At 39.8% G+C, this 26,899-nt stretch overlaps 2 long non-coding RNA genes across 2 annotated transcripts in view; both read right to left on the reverse strand.

Annotated features, from left to right (window-relative positions):
- LOC128939128 (uncharacterized) lies at positions 1 to 19,662 on the reverse strand. The gene is made up of 3 exons (XR_008483203.1): positions 19,606 to 19,662; positions 4,646 to 4,910; positions 1 to 224 (listed from the first exon to the last, which is right to left on the reverse strand). It is a non-coding gene; the product is annotated as an uncharacterized LOC128939128 (long non-coding RNA).
- Positions 19,660 to 26,899, reverse strand: part of LOC128939127 (uncharacterized) — an 11,625-nt gene continuing 4,385 nt past the window's right edge. Inside the window, exons 3-7 of the long non-coding RNA XR_008483202.1 lie at positions 26,577 to 26,646; positions 25,632 to 25,757; positions 23,243 to 23,512; positions 19,959 to 20,064; positions 19,660 to 19,738 (exon numbers count right to left, since the gene is read on the reverse strand). This is a non-coding gene — a long non-coding RNA (uncharacterized LOC128939127). The remainder of the gene's footprint in view (positions 19,739 to 19,958; positions 20,065 to 23,242; positions 23,513 to 25,631; positions 25,758 to 26,576; positions 26,647 to 26,899) is intronic.

The raw sequence follows: 26,899 nt of genomic DNA on the forward strand, positions 1-26,899 counted from the left end.
TTTGGAAGAACAAATTTTATTGCCACAGCTCAGACTTTCGACAACACACCTTATTTGACAGCAGCTTTTCATCTGCTTGCCTTTCCATGAGAATACTTACATATCTCTTTTAATTAGGGACAGCATTCCACTGCCACTTGTGCCAGTAAAATCCTCCAAAACTCAGTGGAACAGCACTGGTAAAACACCTTGGACTTAGGTGCTTTACTGTTATGAAGAAAAATCTGATGAAAGAGAGAATACAGAAAATAAATTCCACAGGGAATAAGAATAATTGTGTTTCAGCATTGTACAACAGTGACTCTTGTCTTGTAGATTATGGACTAGTGGCAGTCTGTGAGAAACTGACATTGGAAAGTTATCCATGAGATGATCACAGAGAAAAAATTAACAAAGGCAGTCTCACCTACAGTCACTCAAGTGAACAACTAAAATGGGAGGAAGTGAAAAGAATAAAAGAGAAATCCTTAACTTAAAAGTAACTTAACTGTAAATGAAAAGTATTGTGGCAACACTGCAAAAAGTGGTGCAGGGATCTTCTTCAGAGTAAGCACCCATGGAATTTTTGTAAAAAGTCTAAATGGTGTTTTGTTTAAAGAAAGTGGTAATATTATACAACAGAGTGAGAAGAATCAGCAGCAATGTTGGGATGAAGTACATGATTATTATGGTTCAAGACAACAGTTTCTAATAGTGATTGGTGCAGAAAAAGTGTAAGGAGACATGAATGATATATTAGCAGAGCCAGGCTTCAAACTATTTGTGAAAGGAAATTCTGCTTTAGAAACAAGGGACAAGATTTGCTGCCAGCATTATTCACATTGCTTCATTGAAATACATGGAATTACACTTGATTTAGTTGCAGAGGTCTTGTTTTTTTCTCTGGAAGAAACAAGTGTGCTTTGGTTTGCAAAAATACAAAATGTTTCCATTTTAATAAATCAGATTTGGCAGTTTTAGCCTCCTCTCCATTGTATCACTGTATCAGTGAGTTTTCAATGAAACATTTTTTCATAAGGAAACACTAGTTCATGTTTGCCAGAAAAAGCCCATTCTGAAAAATTTAAAATTTCAAAAGAGGTAGTGAAAACAAACTTGTCAACTTATGCGAGATTCTGTGAATTGTATAACTAAGTCCTCTTTTTTGCTTTAACATTTCAATGAATTCATTGTGACAAAGAGGAGGAACAACCAAGAGTCAGCCCTGATTTTTATTTCACAAATATATTTTGTGTTTATCATCATTTGGAACAGCAAACAGAATGTAAAACACCTTGAAAGTTGCCTTGAAAAGGAGAAAATAGTTCTAATCAGATGCTTCTGAGCTAAAATTCTAATCTCTCCACTGCCTCCCACATGGCAAGCATGGTATCCCCCACTCTTACCTTGCCACATGAGGTTATTACCCCTACTGGTAATCATTGTATCAGGCCCTACCTTTTCTATCACTCCATTAAGTCAGCACCTTAAGGGTTAAGGAAGAAACTTTGTCAGAGGAGTTTCTGAGAACTGTTAATTTGCAGCATGCTATTTAAAGAACACGTCTGCTCATCAGAGGATAATCTCAGAAATCTGTGGGTTTGCAAAGTGGCAGGTACCCAGCTCTCCCTTGGCTGAAAACAGCAGAGATTTACTTTCATATCTACCTCCCACATACAGGAGCCTTTGCCTTGGTTTTTCTGCTCAGCTCCTCATGACAAGGCACTTCAGGCTGTGCATCTGAACTCTGTTGGAAGTTTCTTTATACATTCAAAATGAAGGGTGCTGAGCCAAGTGCTCAGGCTTTCTGTAGAATTTAGACATGGGTACATATATGATGAGGGGTTGCTTTGGAGGTTTGTGCTCACTATTTTCAGGTTCAGTTGCTAGCCATTAATGCAGCCATGCCATCTCCCCAGTCGTTCCTGCTTTTCTTCTTTGAACATATCCTGGCTTCGCTAATTACAATTACCTTTTCCATCTAAGAATTCCAGAAATTACCAGTTTGTCAAGATGTGGAAATAATAAGGATTTAAGTTTCTAAGTTATAGTCCAATAATTAAATTATAAGACAGATTAATTGTGATTTGTGAGCCAACACAGATCACTGGTGTGCGTCTGACATACCAAAACTTATCAATGTCCTCAAATAGATGTCCTTGTCAGGTTTGGGTAGCTTCTGGTAAGCCAAAAAAAAAAAAAAAATTGCAAAATGCACACTTACTATGTCCATTACTTGCTCAGAATTAATTTTTACAGAATCCTAGAATGGATCAGGTTGGAAGGGACCATGGTGAGTCACCTGGCTCAACCTCCCTGCTCAGGAAGGGTTATCCTAGAGCACATTGGCACAGGATTGTGTCCAGACAGCTCTTCAGTATCTCCAGTGAGGGAGACTCCATAACCTCTCCAGGCAGCCTGTGCCAGTGTGTGGTTGCCCACGCAGTAAACAAGTTTTTGTTCATGTTCAGATGGAACTTTTTGTGCATCAATTTCTGCCCATTGCCTACTGTCCTATTGCTCAGATGGCACAGAGCCTGGCTCCATCCTCTTGCACCTCCCCTTCAAATACTGATAGACATTGATGAAGCTCCTTCTCAGTTGTGTCTTCTCAAGGCTGACCAGGCCCAGCTCCCTCAGCCTTCCCTGCTAAGAGAGATGTTCCAGTCCCTTAATCATCTTTGTTGTCCTCTGCTAGACTGGCTCCAGCAGCTCCAGATCCCTCTCATCCTTGGGAGGACAGAACTAGACACAGCACTCCAGATGTGCCTCACCAGGACTGAGCAGAGGGGCAGGATCACCTTGACCTGCTGGCACTGCTCTTCCTACTGCACCCCAGGATACAGGGGCCTCCTTGGCCACAGGGCACACCGCTGGCTCATGGATGGCTTGTTGTCCAGCAGGTCCTTCTTCACAGAGCTGGTCAGCCCCCAGACTACAGTAGTGTATGGTTACACCTGATTAATTTTATTTTTGATATTTAGTACAAATCTCTGCTCTTGGCAACTGCCTGAAGAGGACCTCAGTGGCTCTGAAGGAAAGGCGTGAGTAGTCCCAAGTCTTCCTGCTGGCCTTTCCCCAGGGCTGTTTACCTTGTACTGCCAGGCACTGCTCAGGAGTGAGGTCAAAAACAGACCCAGTGCCCTGGGGCTGAGGTGAGTGATGAAGACTCCATCCCAGGAGCACTTGTGCTGGTCCTGTCCCCCCACATCCTAGAATACCCCCACCCTGGCTGGCCCAGGCTAGTCTCTGGGAGGCTGCCCTGGATGAGGCCAGGCCTCCCTGAGCCTGGGATGGAACATGAAATATTGCATTGCATTGCATATACTGCATTTCATTAATCTAATCTTCTAGTTACATGAGAATACTTTTACCTCTCTCTCTCTCTTTTTTAGCCAGACATAAATTGAAATTCATATTTTACTGTTATTAATGCCAGATCTCTGCACTTCTGGGCCACAAAGCATACAGGTAGAGGTAGTTCATGCAGGACACATTTCCACTTTGCATAGGCACTGCCAGATCAGCCGCACTATCAAGAAGACCTTATCACCTGCAGATGGCTCCTATTTTAAATTATCACCCAGTGTTCCAGCTGTCTCTTTTGGAAGCCATGCTGTTTCACATGTCATGTTTTGCACAGCTGGCCAGGGAGACAAAGGGGAACAGAGACAGCCCTGTTCTCAAGGCCAGGAATCATCCTCCCAAAAGTGGCTGTATGTCACAACTCTGTCACCATTTGCACCTCAGGACTTTTGACTTCTACAAAAGGTAATCCTTGTAGCAGAAGCAACAGACATGGAGACGCAGGCTTGTTCAAGCCTTACAAAGCTGCATAGAAATTACCTGCATGAGGAATGAGCTTTCCTATTCACTACGAACCACACTCAGTTGGAAGCAGTACATATATACATGCAAGACTGACCCATGTCTGGTTTTTCCTTCTTTCTCAGTGTAATCAGGAGCCACTACCTTTCCCACACCAGGAAATTAGCAGTTGTTGGGACAATTCCCCTCTGGAACTGTCCCTCAACAAGAGAGCTTAATATTCCTATTTGCACCTTCTTAGCTGCTCACACTCCGTGAGGAAGAGCGATGAAGGATGTTAGTGGGAATTCTGATAAGATGGTACATTGCAGTCGCCGGTATCTCTGAGAAGTGTTCAAGATCAGCTCTGCTGAAGAGTAGAACAGCAAGACTTTTTGTTCTCTTTGTCTCAAGCTTCATCTGCAGTGGCCCTGTCTTTGTTGATTAAAAATTATTTCTTATCTACATGATGCCAGGGTGAGATTGGCAGCCCACAGCAAGAGCACTTCATGCAATGGTTATGTTTTCCTGCTTTATATTTTTCTCTCAGTAAGTTTGGCTAGATTTTCTGACTCCTAAAGCAGCAGCAGACAGATCTGATCACTGAATTGAGGACAGATGAATAATAACTGATAACAAGCTCTGCAACACAGCAAGGGGCCTGAAAGTGGAAACCTCTGCATCAGTGGAGCTGGAATGGAAAATTTTGTTAATGAAAAATTGGTTTAGACTTTATGCATGACTCTACAAGCAGCTGGGCTTGCTGGAAGCACAGGGAGTGCAGCTACTCTACTAGTTAGACCTTTTCCTCTCTGCCTCTGTTTTAATTAACTGGAGAATTTGATAGAAAACCTTTTACCATCTCTCCAGATCACGTGTAGGTACGAGCAGGAAGCTCATCCTGTACTTTTTCTGGCTGGCAGTCACGGAAGAGCTGCTTTTGCTGCAGTCAGCAGCAATGGGTATCATGAATTCAGGCAGAATTTTTTTCTGATGACTGTATTCACAAGGAAAAGAAACTGCACAGAAATCAGAGGGCATTGAAATAAATCTTTTTCTTTTTGTCCCGCTTCTCCTTTCATAGCTTGTGAACTCATTGGAGAAATTCAGACGGGTGTAAAATCCTTGAAGACAAAGAACACAAAATATACATCTATGATTATTTGCATGTTTATATATAGGTAAATGTATATGCATAAATTGTAAACAAATACAAGCATAATATACAAAAATGTATGTGTACTAAGGCGATTTCTGCTGTCATCGACCCTTAAATATCATTCAACACACATAGAATAATTAAGGTTGCCAAAGACCTCTAAGATCACTGAGCCAAAACATTAACCCAGCACCACTGTGTTCACCGCTAAACTATATCACCTAGTGCCACACCCACATGTTTTGAATGCTTCCAAGGATGGTGATTCCATCACTTCCCTACATAGCCTGTTCCAATGCCTGATCACCCTTCCAGAGAAGGAATATTTTCTGACATCCATCTAAACTTCCCCCTGTGCAATTTGAGGCTGTTTTTTCTCATTTTTCCACTTTTACCTGGGAGAAGAGACCACATGTCCTCTACAAGTCCTACGCTATCAGTTTGGTCCACCACAGTGGACCCACATTTTGGGTTTGTATTAAATCTGATGGCTGCTTGTTACCTCTACAAAGTAAATGAACTACAAGGTCTTTTGTATGTGCATACAATTTTGTATGGCATTAATTGTAATGTAGTCTTTTGCTTTTAATGTGCTTAGTTGCAAACTCAAATCAGAGTAATTGACCCAAGTGTTTCTAGAACACAGAATTGGCATGTAGTAATTGTCTTCTCTTCAATTTTTAAGTATTTGTATTAAATCCTAGATCTACATCAAAACTTAATAGAAAATAATAGTCCCAAATGAGATCTGTGCAGCTCCACTGAATTTTAATGGAGCTAGCTTAAGGAAAAACTAGATTTTTATTATGATTATTACTCTGTCTTATCATTTTCTCTCAATAATATCATGGTGATTTTAAAACATATTCAATACCCCCTTATCTGGAATCCTACTGAGTACAACAAAAGCACAAGAGGGATAGGGACTCCATTTTACTGCAAAATTAAGCTCAGCAGAGCACATAAATCCACATAAAACTGCAGGCATACATTTATATTGTGCTGCCTTCTTTGGGACTTAAAGGGTACATCTGGATCCTTGCCTGCTCAGGTCCAGATAGACTAAGGCAGCACTGTCAGCAAGGACAGTGACAATGAGCTATGGAAATGTCCTATTCCCTACGAGCAGCTGGGAGAGCTTCTGGTTTCTGTTGTAAGCCAGAAAAAGTACAACTGCTATAAGACGGATTCTGCCATGATATTTGGTTGACTCAGAAACTGTACAGAAAATATGGTCAGGTTGAACACTTAAGTCACTTAGTTTGATTTTTTTTCTTTTGAAATGTGGCATTGCCAGAGAAGCATTATCTACCTGGTACTCATCCAATATACAGCAAAGAGACTTAAGAGAAAAGTGAAACAGTAACATGACAGTCATATTCCAGGAAAGTATTTGGGAACTCCATGTGAAAATTTCAATAAGCCTTATTTTATGCTATGTTTATGAAAGTGTGGAGTCAGACCTCACAAATGTGGGATGTGATAATTCTATTCTGATCTGTGTGCCTATTCATGTGATGCTGGCATTAAATGATTCTAAGTTACAAAGCACCATCCATTCACATTCTGAATTTGTCCAGGCCCGTCTGTGTCACTGGCATGATTCATTACTTCTTCTGGACCAGAGCTTGGTAGAAGGACATTTTCATGCAACAAAATCCATTTTCAAACTATGGGGAACACTTTTGTAACAGCTGGGAGTACTTTTCTGTTGTCACAATTTTATATAGGTAATGAAACAGTAGGGGAAATAGGCCACAGAAAGTCAGGTAGTTGTCTAGCACTGTTCACAGGCAGTCTGACAAAAACACAGAGAAGAGTTTTATGTGAAAGCTTTTTCTCAGTCATGTTCCACAGGACAGTGGTTGTATGTGAGATAAACCTTAGTGGATGTAATCACTTGGATGTTTAGCACAATAAGAAAACATACTCCTTTTCATTCTGGCTGGGTACGCTGGTAGTGGGGTTACTAGGAGTGAAAACATACAGAAGTTAGGAGCTTGTAGCATAACTTTTATACTGTGTTTTTAGGTTATCGATGAATAATGTTAAATCTAAGACTGTTTTGCAATTGATTCAAAAATTAAAGATGGGAGTGTGGGCTAAATGCATCAGATGAAGTATTCATAATGCATAATTCAAGTATTGGATGTGCAATATTCCTGTCAGTTTCAGAAGACTGGCCTTCATCTCTTTTTTTGTTTGCTTTGCCTTTTCTTTTACATCACCTTGCTCTCATCACTAGATATATAACAGCTTTGAGCTCTGAACAAATAATAGTCATCCCCACGCTACATATCAATTACTTTTGGTCAAGAGATTAGTTTAACATTTCATGGTATCCATACTCTTAATTTATGATTGCAAAGAAAATGTTACAGGATGCCTTGAAAATCCTCTAGTGCAGTTTCTACATGAAAAATTAATTTTATTTTTTTACTGAAACTTCTTCAGTGGGAAAAAATCGTCATATTTTATGGGTACTGATACATAAAATCTCCATATTCTTGTTGGGGCATTTCACATTCTACTCACAGCATTAAAAGAAATTACTGCAAAAACCCAATTGACAGCTCCTTTGTGTTTGGATCACTATGAACCACAGTCCCCCAATTTTCAAACATGCCAGAAACAGACATGAATATCCTTTTGCTATTATCATGCATTGGGAAAGCACTGAAAAGATGGAAATCTGGGTCAGCAAGGCTTGTGCACATAGAAAAACAGTCCCTTGGGCTTCAAATGTAAGCATGTATATCACTCGTAATATCTCTAATTACGAAGATGAGAATAACTAAATCTGACCCAAATCTTCCTCCTAACAGACAAGTCTGTGGAAACTGTAGAAGCAATTCACTGCAAACAGATTTGGGAACAGTCTTCTGTTATGTTTCAGCTTGCTCTTTAATGGTAACAAATAGGCTTAAAGTCTAATGCCATTTTCAAAATATGCTAGTGTGCACTTTTACAGCTGTAGCTGTAATTCAAGGTATTATTTGAAAACTCGTATTGTAGTCACGCTTCACCATATCCTGATACAATATGAAATTTAGCCAGAAAATATTTCTGAGGTTAAGAGATCATTTCCCTAAAATCAACGGCTTTCAAATTTGCCTTCTAATTTTCAAGGACTTCTTCCCAGTTAAATAGACATTTTTCAGTGCATCATTTACTTTGCCCTTTTCTCCCCTCTCCACCCCCTCTCAGCACTCAAAAAAAGAAAAAAAAAAGGAAGAAAGAATAGATGTTTGATTTAAAGAATGTCCATCTGCAGCCAACAGAAAGAAAACTACTTTGATTTTTGTGCAAACTTATGACTCATGGCCCGTAGCAAGAGGGAAAGCTTTGTTCACAGCCTCTCATTGTTTTTTCTACCACTCTTTATGCACTTATGAGATTCTCTCCAGACAACTAAACCTCCATGTATTTTTTGGTTGGGGATGGCTCTCCAAACAGCTCAATATTTTTTTTCTTTTACCTGTGGTAAATCTAGTAATCATTCTTTCAGATTTTCTATATTACAGTATTTTAACTAATTGTACAAATAGGAAGAATTTGAATCAGAAATACAGAGATTCCAGCAATTATTATAATTGCTCTTTCTTTACTATTTGTCTGTTTTATGACTGACATAGGAGGTGTGGTGTGGGTAATCACCATGTTCAAACTGGAGGTCAGACCACCAAGTGTTTGGAGAGCTTCAGAGCACCAGTCTTCAAGATCCCAAGGTAAGGTGCAGAGACTGACAATCCAGGACCCCAGCAATGCCCAGGATTTTGGTAGCATCCCAGTTAGCAGAGTTCACGCGCCCATCTCTTGACCCACAATGAGGTCGATTCACACAGCCCAGTGAAATACAAGCTGACCTCACCACATTAGATCTGTGGCTCACTCATATGGGCTGCCTGAGCAGAGTTACCAAATGTGAGCCTCATCAACCAGAAATCCCCATGAGAGCAGAACAGCCAGTTCTCTGAGATCCTGGAATCCACATCTTTGGAAAAGCCAGGAGCCCTCATCTAATACATGGACTCATTGCAGCAGGACCCTGCCATGTGTGCTCCTGGCTGGGCTCCTTAGCAGCTCTGCAATGGCAGCAGACAGCTGGGCAGTATAATTTGCCCCAGGAGGAGGCTAATCCTCTCTGCTCAGACAGCTGGATGCACCATACCAATGCCATACTCAGATTAAAAAGGAAAAAGAGCAAAGGATTTTATCTGTTCTGACACAGCAGCATCCTTTTAAGCTCAGAAGACAACTTGTTGATGAAGAGATACTGCCAAGTGATAACTTCTCACTCCCTTGATTTTACCCATAATCTATGAAGAATGTGTAATTTTATGACATTAAAGAACAGCATTCTAATCCAAGGAAGGCACATTTTTCCACAGAGTGCTGTCTGACCTCCTCTGCTAAATATTAGTAACTGAAGATGCATCCAAAACACCATACGTGATTTTGGAGGTTTAATACTTTTCCCACCTATAATGCATATCAAATAATACCTGCAAATACAAAGGGAATGCAAATTCTCCCTCCAGGATAAATACTACTGACTAAAGAAAACCACTTCCATTTCATTTCCTCCAGTACATGGTTGGAAATCTATACCAGTTCATTACAGATAGAAGAGACACTTTCTTCTGAAGCATCACAGATATGCAGCAGAGAGAAAGTGCTGATCATGACAGACCCCTGGTGCCTAACATGGAGCAAAACAAAAGATGGGTTTAATTGTAGAAGCTTAGGAGCCAATAGATTTGGCATTTCTGTTGAGATGTATCAATTCTCACTCAACCTTTCATTTTCTGTGACTGTAAAAGGGATTTTTGCTATCAACTTCCATGGCAACAGAGCCAGGCTGCTGATGTCTTTTGACTTAGTTTCCCAGTCAATAAAATGGAAAGGCCTGTACCTCTTTCATGGGCATACAAACACACTAATGCTAGCCCTGGATGCTGAGATCCATGCATTTGATTCCAGAGTGTTATTGAAACTGATTGATGCGGCTCATTACTGGGCTGTAGGCCAGAGCAGCTTTTAAGTCCCTTCCAGTGCAGCAAATTTTGGCTGTATAATAAACACAGCCATGGCTCTATGCAGATCCGTCATAAATACAACACATCTGTGATCACAAAAGAGTAAGTTCATAGAGTGAAGCAGAAGGAGAGGTGAGGTGGAGGGACTGGACCCTTGTTGGTGGAGATGAGCCCTCTCAGGAGTAGTGCACATGTCCTTGTCCCATGTGAGGCCACCTCTCTGCGTTCCTTTCCTTGCTATCTGATTGCTGCTGCAATCTGTCCCTGAAACATCTAAGCAGAAAGATGCCTCCATAACTGTGCATGGGGGTGCACACTCTCCCATGGGCTGGTTGCAAAAGGGCTTGTGGAGAGCACAAGCACTCAGATCACATTGTAGTACAAATCCTCCATCTGTGTTTCAGCTAATGATAATTCTTTGTTGGGGTTATTTACATATTCAATTCAGTTGAAAGAAAAAAATAAACTGCAAATCCTTTCAAAATTTACATTCTCTTGAAAGAAACAAGGACAAGATAAAACTCACATTCAAAGATTTTAGCAAGAAATTCATATGGGGTTAAAAAATGTGTTGGTTCACCCTGTCTCATTTTCCAAAACATTTTTATTACTGCATTACTTCTCCCAGTTTTTATATCTTCACTCTTGCATAATGTAGTTTAAAGAGTGGAATCTAGTTTATTTCAGCCCTAGGGCCCCACCCTGCCATGTTGCATTACATCAGGTTTTATAATCATCATATATTTATATTTCTCACCCCAATCTTACAAAAACTGTTCTCTCTTCCTATTTACATTTTAATATACACTTCAACTTCTGCAAGTCTATTTCAGCTTGGCTTATGAAGGATTTCCAAATATTGCTGCTGTGCCACAGAAAATTCAGAGACACAGGTATGTAACTGTGATAACTGTGACCTTGTTCTGGAGCTGACAGAATATGGAAATCTGACCTTCATGTGTGCTGCCATGGAGGGGCTCTCTGATGTTGGAGATTTAGCAGTTCTCAGCACGAGGAATAATTGAGTTTTCCTACCCCTTTAAGATCCAGAGATCAGCTATAAAAAATGTACCATCTGCTGAAAGGTTGTGCTCTGATTTAACATCCCTGAGGATTGCTTTTTCCATTCAGGCTATTCCTTCATCTGTCTCAGGGAACTATCTTGATCAGCCAGGCATGGTACCATGGGGTGGCTGGTATCCACACTGCCAGCTTCTGGAGAAACTTAGTCGTGCTTTTACCACCCATATATTCACAGGTGCTTTTCAGGTACCCTTGGGATAATCACATGTGAGATTTATCAATCCAAGGTGCCTGAAACATCATAGCACACCAAATGTTTGGGGTTTTTATGCCATGATGTCAAGCATGTTTGAGATGTAACATGGCATGAGAACAGCACGGGAACTCAAGGATACAAGTCCTAGAAAGGTAATGCTGAAAGACTCTGCAGTAGAAAGCCCCAAGTCTGGCATGGAGGGGCCCAATCTGCTGTCCAGCAGAGGATCACAAAGGTGATAAGCACTGGAGCACCTCTCCTGTGAGGAGAGGCTGAGAGAGGAGGCACTGCTCTGCATGGAGAACAGAAGGATCAGGAGGGCAATGGGCACAAATCGAAACTCAGGATGCCCCTTCTGAGCATCAGAAACACACTCCCAAGGTGAGGGTGATAAAGCACTGGTACAAGTTGCCCATGGAGATGGTGGAGTTGCACTCCTTAGAGATATTCAAAAGCCATCTGGACACACTGCAGGGCAACCTGCATGAGGTGGCTCTGCTTGAGCAGGGATGTTGTACAAGATGACCTCCAGAGGTCCTTTCCATCCTCAACCACTCTGTGGTTCTGTGATTCTATGAAACTTTTACCTGATTGAATTACCTGAAAACACAAGAAATTGCATTCTTATATGCAAAATAAATTAGGTTTCTGGATACTGTAGTAGAAATAATGACTTTTATCAAAGACAAACCAATTTAAAAGTTTTTAAGCATAAAACTCAGGACAGAAGGCAAATATTTTACGCTAAAAATTGAATGCGACAGAGAATGTACAAGTTAGCAAGTTTTCAGTGGAATTCACAAGTCTGGCCAAAGCTCCTATTTTTCATCTGTGGGCCCAGCATGCCTGGCTAAAATTAGGACTGATTTTTCTTCACCTCTGAAATAACATGACATATGTCATTAAAGTAAAAATTGAAAGTCTTATTAGAGAAGAGTAATGACTACACACTTGCAGCAAAAATTTATTTAAAATCATGGCATGAACTACTACTTTGGTTTTGTAAAAAATTGGAGCTCATTAATACAAAGTTGGTAATCAATTTAGTCTTTTGCAAGGGAAAGAAAATAACAGAATGAAGGAAATGCAAATAATAAAGCACAACCACTTAGCACTGATTTTGCTGGTAAGACTTTCCTCTGTGATGCTCCATACTTGTCAGCACTCTCTTTAGGAATCAAACATAAGAAGTACAAAGCATTTTTTAAATGCTTAAAGCACACTTTTTTTCTATCTTTCTATGCAGATGCAAAGTTTGCTGGCAATTGCTACCCACAGCTTGAAGGAATCATGTCAAAACCCTCCTCCACATTTGGAGATATTTCAGATGCTTTTACTGAAACCAGCACATTTCCTTTAAAGCTGCTGTGGCCTTTAATTGAGATATGTCCTTTATGTATTTCAGGGTTTTTTAAGATGACACGAAGGCCAAAACCTCAGATCACTGCATGAGGAACTTCCCAGTTTTTCCTGACATAGTTTTGTAGCCATCACTTTCTCTCAGTATGTACAGCAGTATATGTCCATCTATCTATTCATTCATTGATTCATATAATTCTTTTAGCTATGCATCCATCCATCCATCCATCCATTCATCCATTCATATACACACCTACTATGTTCCTCCACTTATTCATGTAAGGAGGCATAAGAATCCAAAGTGCCTTCCCATCCTAAAAGTTCTGACAGTATTTCCTCTCTTATTTCACTGCCATAGAAAGCTTGATTAGCAGGTCAGTTTGACTGAAGTCTAAGTGTTAAAATTTCATGCATTAGGTAATACCAGCCCCAGTACTGTGCAGTGTGAGAATCAGCTTCAGGCTGATTTCTCCTCTCTGTTTCCATTGGGAAACCTGACATTAAAAACTTTCCTAATATTTCCTAATGTTGATTTGCTAAGTGAGGTGCCATAGGGCTAGTAGAGAGCTGTTGGTGGCATAAAAGGATGGAAGGTAAGACTTAGGACACAGAGATAAGCCACATGCACATCTCTGCTTGAGGGCAGCTAGTTAGGATTCAAGGGCAATCACTGCTGGAAAGAGTAGCACTGGTGATGGGCAGCTGGCTAACATCAAACACAAAAATGCAGTGGAAAAGGAGCCTCTTCTAGTGAAGAACTCTTTTTGAGCATGATGATCACCAGACCAGTACAAAGCTAACAAATCCTGACAAAGGATCCAAAGCACTGCAGTGAACACTCCTGGATGCAGTATTTAAACCTAAAAGCAGCTAAAATATTGATGCTGCTCCAGAAACACACTTGTGTGAAGGTAATGAAGAATCATTTCCCGTAAATTGAATCAATCTGTTCTTAGATCAAATCTAAACAATATAATTCCCACAACTACACTTAATCAATCTCTGTTGTACCGTCCATTGTCTAATTAGCAGGTTTTCCAGCCCTTTGCTATCAATTTCCTTCAACACTTTTAAAGCCGTATACAGATACTCATAAACCACTGTTTTCAATCAAATACCTGTGGTGAGAGGGAAGGTATTTAAAATGCAAAATCAAATGTGCTTCATATTTTCTGCAGAAGTTACATGAGATCTATATTTAAATCTAAATTTCAGTCATAAGTCATCCCTGTGTTACAACACAGTGAACTGTACCATCACAGCTGAATGCCCATACTACTGGAAAGAACTTGAAATACAAATCCTAATCTGAAATCCAAATCTAGATGCAGGTGTGTGGCTTGCACATCTCATCATCTTACTGCCCAGGGAGCAAGAATGAGTCCACTGACAATAAGATAAACAAAGATTGCGGTCCAGGACAAAAATTCTTTTTCTTTATGTATTTAGTACGCCCATCATTATGTGATGGTACACTTTTCATAGCTCATCTACTTATTACATGGAAATCAACCCAAAATCTCCTCCTAAGTCACCTTCTTTACCACTACCTCACCCTCAGACCCATCCCCTTGCACAGACAGTCTGTACATCAGCATGATTGTGGGGTGAAACACATTTCTCCTGACCATTGTTCAAGAATGAAGAATCACCAAAGTATTTGGCTAAATTTTTGTATTTCTTGAAAAAGCTGGAAAGCCTGGGAGTGAAGATAATTGTCCAAGAAGGAAAAGGCATTTTCTGGACAGCAATGTTGACAATGATAAAAATGTACAAGGGAAGAAATCAACAGTCAGTAAGTGTGCAATAGAATACAGGCACAAAAGGTGCTTACTCTATTGCCCAAAATGGATATTCAAATGACCTTATCTGTAATTTTCCCCAAGTTTATGCTTATCAAACGAGGAGCAGTATGCCAAGCTGGCACCTACTGAGGCAGTTTCAAAAAATGTCTGCTGAGAAAATAGTCACACATTATTCCATGGAAGGATTTTTTTGTAGTGGTTCCAATATTTCTCATTTCGCAGATGGGACAAATTTTTCAGTAGCACAGCCTCTTTTGGAAGATTGGGGCTCATTTCCTCACGTTTATAAACTTGTGTGTTGTATAGTCAGAAAGGACCATTGTGATCATCTAGTTTGAAAATTTCCACACAGAGTCCATGGTATTTTTGTTCCTAGAAACTGGACAAAGGGTGTTCAGAATGAAAGTTTTCCCTGAAAGACTCTTGGCAATGGCTAATCTATCACCTCCTCCATGGAAATTCTTCCGATGTTTAATTAACCTCAGTGTTCAAAAATGTGTTTTATTTCAAGCTTGAATTTGTCTGACTTCCAACAAATTGGATTTCATTATATCTCTGTCTGCAAGACTGCAAATCTTCTCATTATCATAGCTTTCCATGTCTAAGGACTTCAGTAAAATAATAAGGTAATCCTTCAATCTTCTCTTTGATAAACTGAATAGATAAATTCTTGGTGTTCACATGAGAAGTTTTTCCAGTTCTGCTTTTTTTTTAATATTTTTTAAGCTGCTCTTTAAATGTAAGTTGTGTAATTAAAAATTATTTCAAAGGGGCTGGCAAACACTTGGTAATCTCTTTGTAACAGGTAGTAAATTTAACACGGGGCACATGGAAAATTTCAAGAGTGCTGCTCAATCATTCCTGGATGCAGTGACCTCCTGTTAGGTTCAAGTGCTGTATCAGAAGCTGTGGGTAGGAGCTGTGGTTGAGGAGAGAAGACTCCAGCTGTCAGATGTTAGCTGAGATAGGATTTGCTTGCCTAAAAAGGGGGGTGCAGTCCTATTCAGATTGTGAGGAAATATCCCAAATGGCCCCAGCTGCTCTTCTGAAAGGTTTGGGTTTCTCTTACGTCCTGTGTCACATCCACCAGGCAGAAGAATTCAGCTCCTTAGGACACTTGAAATGGTACCTCTTTATATTTATTTTTTTAATAATTGAATCTCACCCTCTATGTCATTCAGAAGAGTTATGGAACTTAAGAGCATCCTCAGAAGGTTGCCATTATGCAGGCCCTATATGAGTGGTGAATTTTACCAGGAAGATATCCCAGAATAACCAACCAGAAGGAGGAGAGTCAAACCTGTTAATTTTCTTACTAGTAAAGATGTGGCTTGATGATAATCTGTATAATCTATTGCATTTTCATCTCTGTTGTTGAAAGAGTTTTAATCCCCCTAAAGTGTGCCCTGTCTTATCCATAAATTTTATTTTGTTTTTTTTCCTAGGTGCCGTATTGTACTAAATCAAATTCCCAGGAGAAATCCAGCAAATTCTTTTTATCAGTGAAGTTGTTGTAATTAACCAGACTTGTAATCTTGCCAAAAAAGATTAAAGGTTTATTTGACAAGGCCTACTTTCCACAAAACTTAGTTGCCTGATATTATTTACATTTTTACTTTCTAATGTTTGATTAATGAAATCCCAGATTAATTGTTCCATCAAAGAATTAGCCTAAATGGCCTGCTGTTCACTGGTCTGTTTCATTTTTCTCTTTTAACATATATAAATTGTGTAAATGGCAAGCCTGCAGCAATACAGATTTTAATTTAGATATTTTTCTTTTTTTTTTTAAGAGATATTAGATATTAACATAAGCCATTTACAAAAATCCATAGCTTATTTACTACTCTTGCAGAAATCAGCATGTTGGTTTTAAAATGTTTATTTTCAACACATATTGTTCAATATTGCCCTTTCCTGTAGAGGATGAACCTTATTGCCTATCTCCATTGCATAAGCAATAGTTCTCTGCCTCCATCCAAATCTTTCTAGGCAAGAGCAAAAATCAGCACGGAGAAAAACAGATTATGCACGTAAATGGATGTAATGGATGGATATAATTCTGAAGTTTCCCAGTGACAGCCACAAAGCATATTTGGGGTTTTCTCTATTGTCTTTTAAGTCATCACTGCTTGTGAAAACACTTTGACAAAAGTAACAGCACCATGAGCATGCACTGCAGGCCAATGTAACGTGTTCTCTTATGCCTAAGGCATAGCACTAGGAATTTAAACTTTTGGATTCCGTTCATATCTCTCTGACTGGCATGAAAAATTATCATTACCTCAAATAATTGTAACTCCTTCTGCTTATTTTCTCTCTCATCTTTTTTTTTTCCAATTGTGCATTCACACTATAAACTCTCTGGGGCAAAGGTTGTGCTGGCTAGTCAGTAATACCTACTGGGCTCCTATTAAAATTATGGGTTTAATGTGTTACCTTCACACAAATAACTGATAATACCAATGACTGATAGGACAGGCTGCTGATGGTATAACTCAGACGACCTCCCTTACATCCTTACAGCTTTCATCTCATCAGAAAGCTCTCAAAACACCACAGCCAGTTTGTTACAGAAAACATGCATCTCAGCTGCTTATTTGAAATTTTAATTAGAATGCAAAACAGATGTGATCCTTGCTACGTGCTATTTATTGGCTCTGGGCAATGATTTCTGTCCTCCAACAGCAACCTAAATACAAACTGTTTTGTAAAGCCCAACCACGTCTGTAATTTATCTTTGGGGTTTTTTTCTTTCTCTCTCTTGTGCCATCTCATGTATAGCTTTTTCTTTCCTTTTTTTCTTGTGTAAGTGTATTTGTGTATAAAATATATAAAATATAATAAATAAAAACAGTGCATGCACATTTATAGTTAACAACTCAAGCTACCACAAATCCTTCTTCCCCGACATTCCAGCTGTACTCTCCCCTCATCTCCATCCTGCCAATAAGTGCTGGAACCTGCACTTCACCCAGGATATTTTTAAGGAGCCTCTGCACCCAAACACATGGCTCAGCAACGTCTTTATTTATAAAGGTCTGTGTAGGTAGCAAAACTGTTGCAGATATGAATATGTGTATGAGATGAGTTTGAAGACCCAGTTTGGAGATGACAGGAGAGACACTGTGCAGCCACAGACTGACTCCTCAGAACACGCTCTGTGGGCTGCAACTGGAACTTTAGACCTTATACCCTTTAATAGAAGTTGGACTCATCAAGTCAGGGTGAGCTCTTCTCTGTAGGTAGGACTAACCTCCTCCCTCGTCTTCAAATGCTTTTCTGCTCTGTCTTCTCTCTTCCAACCCTTTGGCTTCAGCAGTATTTGCTTCAACTCACTACTTTGATGGACTCAGCAGGCCACAGGCAAAGGTGATGTTTAAAGTATAGAGGATGTGAGCAGCACACTAGGAGGTGTTATGAGTCTAAGAACTGATCTGTACCACATCATTCATTTTCAAGGGCTATTGGCATTGGTGAGATCACTTGCATGATCCAAATATTCACCAGTGTTAGGGCTGCACAGGCTAGGCCAGGAAAGAGACATCATTCTGCCCTCTTATTTGTTGCTAAAATTTCTAAAATTTCTCTGCTCTAAACAAGTCCCACTCTGTAAAAATATTTGTCCTAATAAATAAAACTGTCAGATTTTGTATTTCTATAGTATCAAACTGGCCCAGTCACTTTTGTGGGTTGACCCAGTTACTGATTTTTAAGACCATTGATTAACCATTGATTAAACAAGACTGGGCCCAGTCATGTTTAGTATCTTTAATGATGACCTAGAGGAGGAGACCAAATGTTCCCTCAATAAATTCGTGGCTGACACCAAATTGAGTGGGAGTGTGGTACTGCTGGAGCAAGGAGAGCTCTGCAGAAGGATCTGGATATGTCAGCCGAGACCAGTGGTATGAAGTCCAACAAGGCTGAGTGCTGGGTCCTGCACATGAACCACATCACTCCATGCTGCAGTCTGGGGAAGAGTGGCTGGAAAACTGCCCGGCACAAAAGGACCTCGAGTGCTGGCCAACAGCTGAACAGTGCCTGAACATGAGCCAGCATGTGCTCAGGTGGCCAAGAGGGTCATTGGCATCCTGGTTTATATAAAAAATAATGTGGCCAGCAGGACCAGGGCAGTGATTGTCCCCCTTTACTTGGCACTGGTGAGGCCTCACCTCAAGTGCTGTGTCCAATTCTCAGCCCCTCACCACAAGAAAGACTTTGAAGTGCTGGAGCATGTCCAGAGAAGAGCAATCAATGGAGCTGGTGGAGGGTCTGGAGCACAAGTCCTGTGAAGAGCAGCTGAGGGAGCTGGGGGTGTTTAGCCTGGAGAAAAAGAGGTGACCTTATCACCCTCTACAACTCCCTGAAAGGAGGCTGTAGCCAAGTGGGGATCAGCCTCTTCTTCCAGGCAACCAGAACAGGATAAGAGGACACAGCTTCAAGATGCGCCGGGGAGGCTCAGGTTAGACATCAAGAGAAATTTCTTCACTGAAAGAGTTGTCAATCATTGGGACTGACTTCCCTGTGGAGTCATCATCCGTGGAGGTGCTCAAGAAAGAACTGAACATGGCACTCAGGGCTACGGTCTAATTGACAAGGTGATGATCAATAAAAGACTGGACTCAATCCCAGAGGCCTTTTCCAACCTAAATGGTTCTGTGACATCAACTTTATTCTTGTAACTTGCTCACGTGCCTCAATCTTAACATGTGACCTATGTAATCCTACCCTCAGTGCAAAGTCTGTCTAGAATATTAATTTCTATACATTGCAGCTCTAGCAGTGTGCATGCAATGTGAATGCAGATCAGTGATTTACAAGTGCCTAAATCCATCAAATGTATTTTTGATGACAGAGTAATTTACCATCATTTTTTTTCTCAAAATAATTTTAAAAGTATATGAGTTACCAACAGATTCAAGGCAAAGTCCAGAAGTTATAACCATGGGAAAGAAAATAATCTTTTGTGTTCAACAAGCAAGTTCTTAGAGAATTCCAAAAATAAAGGGCAAAAAATGACTAAAGATTAGACACTACATGGATGAATAAAACATAAACCAGTGACATGTTGATAAGAATGGTTGGAACAGTAGTAAAAAGTAAACTAAAGTTCCCACTGTTAAAAAAGTGCAAGATTATTTTGATATGGAGAACCCCAATTGACATTCAACTTACAAGAAGAGCTCAATAAAATTTCTGTGCTGGAGAAATTGAAGAATTCTGAAATATAGGAGCATAGGACTGTATCCTGGATTCAGAGCACACTTAGCCCAGACTTCTGCCTTCAACAGTGGTCACTAGTGGAAACCTAGGAAAAGCAAGAACAGGATAAGCAAGTATAGTACTTTCTACTCTAACACTTGTCCACGGATTTCTTGGGCATTTTGTGTTTTGTTTATGTAGCAACACCAATTAATATCTCCACCAAGGTCCTCTCCCATCTCTCATTGAGCCCATCTAAACTCCTTGTACCTGCAACATCCATTGGTAAGGAGTCCCATGAATCAGTTACATGGAGAAGCACTTACTCTTGGCATTGCACCAGCAGTATCCCCTGGCACATCTTCAGAGTACATTTATCCAGAAAGAGGTGGCTTAATCTCCCACAGTGATCCAGAAATTCCTGAGTGAATGCTGTAAGAGATACAGATTGATTGTGATGAAAGTACATACATAAGTCACAAATATGCACCTTCATCCACTTAAGTAACAGTACACAGCAGTAGCAACACTAACAACCCCAATAACTTAATGCTTTTATGACTAAAACACCTTTTTTTTCTCACTTTTCTTTGACATTTGAAAAACTCAGCAAGCTATAAGGCCTGAAGCAAATTACCTTGTAATTGCACTGGGCCATCTCTGTTTGGTCTGTGGTTATCACAACCAAAACTGGCTGTCAAAAAACTCAATTTCCTCTGCTCAATGAAATGCACTGCTCCATTTCTGAGGGCAGTGATCTCAGCCAAGGGAAAGCTAATTGCTACTAGCTGCCACCTGAGATAAGAGACACCTACAAGTAACCCAGTATGTATCAAAATGGGCAAAGAAAGAGAGACACCACAGTAAACATAAAGTCGTCAAATCTTGTAAATCCTCTGTATCCACAAAATACACAATTGCTTCAGTGCCCTACCTTAGGCAACAGAATCTTAGACAAGTCAGACTGTGTGCCATAACACAGCAAAAAACACTGCTTGTCTTCTTACCCAAACTTCATAATTTCAGTTAGATGGCGAGAAAATGCAAACAGTTTTAGTAGAACCAGCACAGTCTGAAGAACAATTTCCAGTAAGCTACTTACAGTCACAGCTGTTGGGCATTGCAACCATATGAAGGAGCCAGTTTATCCCAGCTATGACAAAATTGCCTAAAGAAGTACCATTCTGCAGCCATTAGTCTGAATTCCAGTAAACTTCTTCCTAATACCGGGGGTTTGGCACCATTTATTGAAAGTAAAACCACTTATAGTAATTGCATTTTTCCCATCAATAAATTCAGGAGATACTGCTGGTGCAATTATTTACAGTAATTGCATTTCTCCCATCAATAAATTCAAATATATTTTCACATTTTATATTAACCAGTAATAGCAGAATATGATGAGAATTCATGGATGAGCCAATGAAGCAGGTAAATAAATAAATAATAAGAAACCCAGCTAAACTAAGTCTAGACTGATATGAAACTGCATCTCAACACTGATTTGGGTACACGTAGTCAGAGTCTGCTACTCAGCAGGATCTGTGAGTATCAGAGTACTTGATATCCATGGGCAGAATGAGATTCAGATATCAGCAGAGCATGAGCTGCAAATGGCAATTTCTCAGACACCTTAAACAAATTGTAATTCTTATCTCAGTCTGCTCAAATTAGCCCTTCAAAGAGAACATGTCCTTGAATAAAATAGATCAAGAGATTTTTTTTTAAATTTTTTTAAGCCTGGTATTGCACCTAGGACCATAAAATGATTATGATACCGCCCAAAGGTGGTGGATCAATGAAAACTACCAGCATATGGATGATAGAAGATAATGCTAATTACCCATAAATGAGATTTAATAGTCAATCATGGGGGTATGAAAATGAAATTACATCACTATAAGAAATTGCTATTCACAAGAGTAGCTGGCCAATAAGTAATTTTTCAGTTGGGGATTAGGATTGGGGAGCCAGGGCAGGAGACAAGTAGACTGGAGGATTGAATAGATCTGCTGAACCCAGCACAGCTATTGCTGCAATCCTGAAAACTTTTTCCATTTAAGAGGACATCATAGTGACCCATGCCAAACTGTTCCCAGAAGTTCCCATGCCATGGCCTCAGATCAGCTTCTGTCTCATGGTTGATTTTCCAGCAATTTGATTAGAACAAATCTTTCATGGCTCTGTATTACTTCATATGTTGCCATCAGGGTAATCCTTTGTGTTTCCATCTTGCTCTGTTAGCTTAATACACTCTCAACCTTTTCCTTCAAAGAACCTCAACCACAAATGTGAGAATTCTAGGCTACCACCTTGAAGTGGTTACAAACTACTTGTTCATCTGTTTGTGCAGCAGCCTGAGCTGCTCTTAAATCCCATTGAGATGATTAAGGACTCAGCATGGCAGGACAGCCAGTTTGTGTGCACACAGGCTGTGCACACAGGACTGGAGCATGTGGAATTGGGCACATGCCGAGGCCTCCTGCTGATCCTGCAGCACAGAAGAGTAACCAAGCTTCAGCTTTATTTGGTATACAAAAATCATCCTCAACAAACAAACAAAGAAACCCTCCAAAACCCCTGAAATACTACAATCAAAACTACTAGACACCTCTGAGTATGTTGCTTTCCATTTTTTCCTCACAGCTTTCTCAGTTATTAAGGAAGATTGTGAAACTTCCTAAGCTTTGCAGAGCTGTTGAAAACCTCAAACAAAATATACTACACTAGAAAAGAGGGAAATTTATGCTTTTTAACCTGTACTACTGGAGCAAGCTGGAATAAGGCTGCTCCCAAGCATGAAGCTGTTCACACATTAATACAGGATATTCCAAAAGCATCACTCACAGACTCTGAGTCCCATTCCCCTCATATCACTGCCAGTGCAGGATAATGCAGATGACCTGACAAGAATGGAAGTGTAAGTCAGGAAAAATTTTCTCCTTGAAGAAGTCAAAGCACCAGCTGTGTTTTCAAACATCCATAACCCTGATGATTTTACTGACTATAATTGGATGAAAAGAAAGCAATATTGACTTTGTGTTCACTAATAGAATCACTGCTCTTGACAAGTTGCAGATCCACCAGGAGCTGTACAGGAAACATCATCTGCAGCAGCTTGGGGTTTGGCAGGTTGCTGTTCTTGTTTTTATTTACCCAGTGCCACTCATTAAACCTAAGATGCAAACAAATAAATTATTCCTATCACACCAATTATACACACTCCATAATGAAGCCAGAGAGCACAAAGCTGTCAGAAAGCCCTTTCTTTGTAATGACTCTGCAGAAGTTTTATTTCAGAGTTTCTTTCTCTTAGACATAATTTCTTTATGGGAGTTCTCCATTCTGTATTAGTAGTGTCAAAGGGCTAGCTGCTTGCTAAGGCAGAAGTTATTTTAAGTCATATTGCTCCAGAGTTTCCAGTCCCTACCTGCTGACAATATCTGTATCTACCCATATTTTTGCTCTTTTAAACCTGGTCTTGCAAAACTGATCCATCTCAATAAGTCTGTTTTCTGTGATGGCTTCCCTGACTTCTGTACTTTAACACAAGGAATGTAATCTTATAATGCAATCTTATGCATGTACTCAAGACTTATAAAAAACTTACCTGAGTTCCTGGTGCCACAGTGTGCTGTATTCCCACCTTGTTGCTTATACAATAAGTAGGGATGAGGAGGGCATCCAGACATCAATGTAAAACACTTTTGTGCTTTGGGTTTTTCTGTCTTTAGCACACTGTGGATACATAGAGGTGATCGGATTTGCTGCCTGGTGTTTGGGAAAGCTGTAGGATGGTGTGACTAACACCATGTCAGGAGCTAGGTAACTGGGAGAGTCATAAGCAGAGTCTGGTTTACTCCACACACAGAGCATCTGCCTATATGAAGAGAGAGAAGAAAATATTTTGCAGCCTCCAAATGATACTAAACACTGCCTGTTTCTCCCCCAGTGCAAGCAGAAAGACCAATAAGAACAATTTGCTGTACAAGATATAATCACACCTCTAACAATCATTGCCTTCCAGCATCTCTTTGGGAAGTGGTTCTTTGTACAACCCCTTAATGTGGAGGACAGACCACATCTAAAGAGCACCTCATAGCTATTAAAGACACCTGATTTGTGCCTTCTTCAAAATGCTGTTCTCCTACTCAAGGGGGTATGAACTGAAGGCTTAGTTAAGCTTGAGGTCCTTTCAAAATCTAGTTTTAAAGTACAAACATTTCTAATAATTCAATTTCCACAGCTCCAACTTGATTTTCATAACACAGTTATTCTTACTTGTAGGCCTCTAAATTGATTAGAGGAGTGTTTGGTACTCTCAATATTTAGAACCCAATTTCACCTCTTCAGAAAAGTATTTCACTTTACTAAGAGATACTTTGATTATCTAGCTAGATAATTACTCTATTTTTCTCCATATTTTCTATCTTTACTGACATCTCCATTAAATTTTATGGAATCATTCATTTAATGACGCATTGCTTCCGTTTTTTCTTTCCACTTTCTACATTTGCTTCACTTTAGCACAAACTGTGACATCACAGCAGACTCAAAAGACCTGCAGCTAACAAAACAAAAAACCCCAGAGTTTGAACCCCAGTGATTCAAGAAGTTTTACAAGGCTCAAGATAAAGGACATAGGAATTTAAATCTCTATTTTCAAGCAAAGCATTCAATCACTTTGTTCCTTTGCTTTGCTACTGATCCTAAATAACACTAAATCCTCACAGTTACATTTTCTAAAAAGCAATGTGGAGGTTTTATTATTTCCTCCAGAAACAATGTGACTTTGCAAGATTGTGAGAAGACTACTGGTCTACCCTGGGCTTAGCATAACTTTGGGCAAAAAACCCTTGAATGATTGCTTAAAATCTTATAATTTGGGTTTTCTTCAACATCATATTTTGTGGCAATTGAGCTTGACATAGCATTACTCATTTCTGAAATATTTAATTTTGGTTTGAAACAGAGGGCTAAAATGTATCATTTTAGATTCTCCATCCCACTTGAAAATACAATCACAAAATCATAGAATAGTCAGGTTTGGAAGGGACCTTAGACATCATCCAAACACCCTGACATGGATTTATTCAGATCACCATGGTCACTCAGATCCCCATGCAGCTTGGCCTGGAACACTTTGAGGGATGAGAAGTCCACAACAAATAAATAAAATCTATTTATTTATTTATTTTTAAAATAAAATTAACTGTTGAAACCTTTTAAAGCTATTATACATGCATAAATCTATAAAAATTTAATAATCTTATTTTTAATGTACATTTTTTACATTTGTTGGAGTTCCTCAGCATCCATGGCCTTTTACCACCACTCTCATAGGATCATTGAATTGTCTGGGTGGGAAGGGACCCAAAGACCATCTAGTCCCATCCCCTTGCCATGGGCAGGGACACCTTCCACTATCCCAGCTTCCTCAGAGCCCCATACAGCCCAGCCTTGTACACTTCCAGGGATGGAGTATCCACAGCTCCTCTGAGCAGCCAGTTCAACTGCTTCACCACCCTCTGAGTAAAGAATTTATTCCTAACATCTCTTCTAAACCCAACCTCTTTCAGTTTAAAATCACTGCCCCTGTCACTATCTGTCCACATAAAAAGTCCCTCTTCCTCCCTTTCATAAGACCCCTTTAGGTACTGGAAGGACAAGGTAAGCTTGGCCTTTTCCAGGATGAACAACCCCCAGCTCTTTCCACCCCTCTGATCATCTTTGTGCCTCTATTTTGGGCTCACTCCAGAGTTATATGCCATGGCCAATGCTAAACATTAGGGAAGAGTGATGCAGAAACCCATATTGCCAGTGCTGAATTATCTTGCAGAGCTTGCAGCAGATGGCATGTTATTTATGAATTACCACACCCAAAATATATTGCAAATCTACTATGAGCTTCCAACTCACATAGAGGTCCATTCTTTGTTCCTGAGGGTCTTTGTTGTTGCACTTAGCTTGGAAGTATTTTACATGATAGTTATACTGACCTTTTGGGCCATCACTGCTTCAGGCATTTGCTGAAAAGAACATGACTGCTGCCCAACAGATCCAACATCCTCCCTTCATCCAGACAGAAAATCACACAAAGCAGTGGATTCAAGTGAAATCCAAGCCTGCAAAAGAAAAACAGGTCAGTGGAGCTCTTCTCCACTCTGATCACCATGAGGTGGAACATTGCAAGTTGAGCCACAAGAGAAAAGGTGACAATGGCACCCAGCACTGGCAGTGAGGTGGGGATGAAGCTAAATCTGGTTTTGGAGCTCCTGAAGATTAGCACAGTCATTTAACCACCGCTCATTCAACCACTTCCCTCAACAGCTGCCCATCCCAGGTTCATCTATAATATTAAAACAGCCCCTTGTGAGCTTAGTTTTATTTCCATTTTCTAGGAAGGATGTACAGATTTTGGACTGAAGCCTTTCTCATGTTCTGAGTTCACAAGGATATGATATTCATTTACAGTCCTTCCAGACATACAGCTGATAGTTTTGACTTATGTTGTGGTATAAAATGTTAATGTTTAAATTAAAAATGTTAGCTCAAATTGAAAAGTGAAAGCATGCTTTTTAGTTTGTAGAAACAAAATAGGCTGGCATTTACCAACAAAAATGGCTCAGTTTTGGAAAGGGCAAAGGGAAATGCTCTTGTTAGTTTTTGAATGGACTCTTTCTCTTTAATTATTATTTTAATGAAGCTTGAATCTTCCAGTTATAGCCAAATGCATGCATAATTTCAACCTCAACAAATCAATTTTGTCAAATTCCTATTTATAAAGAAACAAAAGTCTGAAAATGTGTCTAGTTTTTCTAGCTACCTCTTAATCTACTGAGATAATATCTCACCCCTTTGTCTGACATAGCAGCAGGTAAGAGCTGAGATATGAAATACCCCATGCTGCTCAACACTGCTTGGTCCCAGAAAATTCCTGTTACCTCAACAGCAGCTTTTGTCCAGCCCTCTCCAAGCTGATCAGGGGAAGCTTAATTAAGGTTTACAGTAACTCTGTAAGGTAAATGAATACTGCTATCATTTTTCAAAGAAGTCAGCCAAGCCAAAGCAAAACAAAACAAAACAAAATGCTGCCTAACATTAAAAAAATACAAGCACATGAAAGCCAGGAGCAGAATTGCAAGAATCACAGTCATGAGCTCCAAGTACTAGCACCAGAATAAGCTTACAGTTATGTGAAACTCCTCATGCTCATTAGGTTAATCACCTGCAGATTCCTTTTCTAGCAGCTTCTTTCTCTGACTAT

Source organism: Melozone crissalis, unplaced genomic scaffold (genome assembly GCF_028551555.1).
Source record: "Melozone crissalis strain CALT ecotype California unplaced genomic scaffold, PUWL_Pcris_2 ptg000027l_1, whole genome shotgun sequence".
Classification (NCBI taxonomy): Eukaryota; Metazoa; Chordata; class Aves; order Passeriformes; family Passerellidae; genus Melozone; species Melozone crissalis.